The sequence below is a fragment of the Amblyomma maculatum genome, chromosome 5 (genome assembly GCF_055883805.1).
Source record: "Amblyomma maculatum isolate TAMU_Amacu chromosome 5, ASM5588380v1, whole genome shotgun sequence".
Taxonomy (NCBI): Eukaryota; Metazoa; Arthropoda; class Arachnida; order Ixodida; family Ixodidae; genus Amblyomma; species Amblyomma maculatum.
In genome coordinates, this window is record NC_139348.1 from 45,730,590 (window position 1) to 45,734,394 (window position 3,805).

A 3,805-nucleotide genomic window follows, 5' to 3' on the forward strand; every position below is an offset into this window, starting at 1 on the left:
TGTTAACCCGCTCCTGTGCTAGCTGCTCCATTTTACCCTGCGAATTTCTTAATCTCATCCACCTACCTAATTTTCTGCAGTTCCCTGCTAGGCTTACCTTCCCTTGGAATCCGATTGGTTACTCCTAGAGACCATCGGTTAGCCTCTCTTTGCACTACATGCCTTGCCCATACCCATTTCTTCTTAAAATTTCGATTAGAATATCAGTAACTTGAGTTATTTCTCTGACTCACTCTGCACATTTCTTATATTTTGACGTTACACCTACCACTTTCCATTCCATAGCTCTCTGCGTTGTCTTCAACTTAAGTAGAACCCTTTTCGTTAACCTCCGTGTTTCAGCCCCATAGGTCAGTACCGGTAGGATGCAACTGTCATACACTTTTCTCTTGAGTGATACTGGTAAGCTGCTAGTCATAAAGTTCAAGTACCTTCCGAACGCGCTCTATCACAATCTTATTCTCCTAGTTATTTGACTTTTGTGGTCCGGATCTGCGGTCACTACAGCTGTCCTATTCGCCTAGGACTTCCAACGCTTCGCTCCCTATTTTAAACTGCTGTTCCTTTCCCAGCCTCTCCAGCATTACCTTAGTCTTCTGAGTATTAATCTTTAGGCCTACATTTCTGCTTCTCCCGTCTAGATTATTTATCATTAGTTGCTGTTGATCTCGAGTTACAGAACAACTGAGTTACTTGTGTTTATACGCACGCATATGCTGATCTGCATAGATCTGGTCAGACTCCTCAGGTGGTTAGAATTTTTGGTTACAAGAAACATCTTTCTCGGGTCCTATGAGTGTCTGTTGTAACGAGGTCTTACTGTGCTGTGTTGCGTTTTATGATGCATAAGCAACTAAGGCCATCATGCACCAAACACGAGGTGTGCAAGGTATTACTGTACAAGCACAATATACATTTGTACTGAAGGTTGGCTTATATTTTTATCACTACTCAACAATTTTGCTTACTTACAAGAAGCCCCAGGCCAAAAATATTATTGGAAGGAAAACATTCATGAATAATTTTTTTCAACCTTTGAGATTCTCACTTATCATGAAAGGACAAACTCTTACTTAGAACCAATCAGGCATAAACCCTACTGAGTGCCAACCTAGTTAACCTGCTTTCCATCCCGCTGAACCTCATTTCTTGTACCAGGAATCACATGTTCCAACAAGTTGCAGTTCCATTTGAATCACTGCCTGTCATCACAATGGTGTGATGCTACATGCAAAGTTTAAGCTTTTTAAAGCTCACATTAAATGCACTTATCGAACTTGTAACGCATAAAACTTCTCACTGCAGGCACCTATGGCATTCATGAGCGACAACTCCAGGCCAGAGAAGGATGCCTTGAACGAGACATGGCCTGCAGCTCAACAGTTGCTCTGCCATTTCCATGTGCTCCAAGCTGAGTTGCGATGGTTGACATCTGCGCACAACAAGGTGGCCAAAGACAACAGGCAACAACTGATGGCAGCCTTCCAACATAACAAGCTTATTTTCCATTTGTTTATTTTCTTAAAATTCGGCCGCTCATTCAACAGCCACAGATAGATTTGGTTGCATAATATGGTAGAAATCAAAATACAGTGCAAGAAATTTCGTGGTCATTTACCTGTACCCTTCAGGGTACGAAACCAGTGTCTTTGGCTTTCCTTACAGATCCTCATTTGCATATATGCACTCTGTTACTTCCTTAATCAATCCCCGCTTTAAACAAGCTGTACGAAAGTGCCTGCATGATCTAAGGGCAGCATGCCTGACACAGTATTCAAGGTTCCTGAAAGGATGAATCATGTATCACCTTTCGACCACAAATGAGCAACAACTTGAGTTCGCAGCTCCTCCCAACCCTGTCATATTATGTGGCTTCATTACATCACGCACGCTGGCCATTTCACCTGCTAAATACCGCCTGCTAGAGACATGCCCGCTATTTGTCACTCAACACTAATGCAAAAAGCAACAATGATGCTGGATTATCTGCAGCATAGGACCTTTCACGCTATCTTGCTAAATGAGGAATCTTATAGGTTACAAGCAGAATGTGCATTGGCTTCACATGCTTTAAAGTTCAGTGAAACAATAATGCTTTGTACCTAACTGTAATTTCTATTTTATTTCCAGATCCTGTATTCAAAGGATACTGAGGCGCTTGAGGAATCAAAGGAGCACCTAAGTTCTCTGCCATACCCTTCATATATTCAAAAGGTTGAGGCATTCCTCAGGTGTGAAAAGGAGTGGGTGCTTTTGTACCGAACTGGCTTCCCATCAACTAGAGGCCACAACACAAATAATTACTCGGAGGCCTCAATCCGAGTATTAAAGGACATTGTGCTTTGCCGCACCAAGGCATATAATGCAGTTGCTTTGGTGGAAACAATTGCGACGACATGGGAAAACTACTTTGAAGCAAGGCTTCTCCGGCATGCTCACCACCGAGAAGCATCTCAACGCCTGACGTTTGAGCACCTGCTCCAGAAACTCCCAGAAATATCTGCTGCAGCCATACAAGAAGTTGGCAAGAACGTCTATGCAGTGCCAAATGCTGAAAATACCACAGCATATGAAGTTCACACCGACATAGGTTTTTGCAGCTGCTGGAGAGGGAACCAAGGGGCCTTCTGCAGGCATCAGGCAGCAGTGCAGAATGCTTTTGGGGGCCCTTTCCCAACAGCCCCGAGCTGACGCCTGAAGACTGCTGCCAGCTTGGACACCTTGCGCTCGGCAAGAAATGCCCACCCTTGGAATTTTTCATGCCCATGAGGTGCAGCCAGCAAGGTTTGGGGACTGCAGTCCCTTCCACAAGCTGCGATGAACCAAGCATGGAGGATGACCGCAGCTGCAGTGAGCCACTTCTAGTGTCACAGGGTCCATCTTCAGTTCTATGCTCAAGTCTCCAACCTGAGGTACCTAACTGGCATTACCATTGAATCCCACTCATAAGGTGTTAGCACCAGATTGTAAAGCAACAAAGGCAAACAAGGCTTGATAAGTGTGCCTCAAATTATGACATAGTTTTGACGACAGCTTTATAATGGTCCTTCCCAAGATTTTTATCATGGTTCAGCAGTCATAACCGAAGTTATTGAAGAGGGGTATGATGATAAAAAAAGTTTATTTATGAGGCTATTCCGTGATTATACCTTGCGGTGATAAGCCATTGCTATGTTCATTACTGAAACAGAGTAAGATGGAGTCCATAGTCAGACACCTCCCCCTCATTAGTGACAGTAGGAAAGTACCACATGTCGTGCAATATGAGCTTATCAGTAAAAGAAAAAAGTCTTTCCTGCTTTTTTTTGCCCCTCGCTAGGTATCTGTCACCTAGTAGCCATGTGGAACAGTGGACAGCCATGAAGATATTGTAGTCATAGTAGGTGCTCTCTTCTTTTAAGAAATTTAATGATTTTGGTTTGGTTTGTTTTGTGGAGTTTAATGTCCCAGAGTGACTCAGGCTGTGAAGGGCACCGTAGTGGAGGACTCTGGAAATTTCGACCGCCTGGGATTCTTTAAAGCGCACTGACATCGCACAGCACACTGGTACCTTGTTTTTCAACTCCATCGAAAAAGGGCAAATGTGGCCAGTATTCAATACCGCATCCTCAAGCACAGCAGTTGAGTGCTATAACCATAGGACCACCGTGGCGGGGTGAATTTAATGGTTCCATGCTTACTCATGCTGCACTGCAAGCAATAAAATTGTCTGCATGGCAAACCTAATTTTCAAAAAATTGTTTTACAGGTTGTTGAAGAGACATATGCTGGTCTTGAACAGGCACTGCGCCGAATGCACAGTCTA

The 3,805-nt window shown here is 43.8% G+C and overlaps 1 pseudogene; it reads left to right on the forward strand.

Moving 5' to 3' along the window:
* Nucleotides 1-1,311: 1,311 nt before the first annotated feature.
* LOC146188223 (uncharacterized) lies at nt 1,312-2,936 on the forward strand (annotated as a pseudogene).
* Nucleotides 2,937-3,805: the final 869 nt, after the last annotated feature.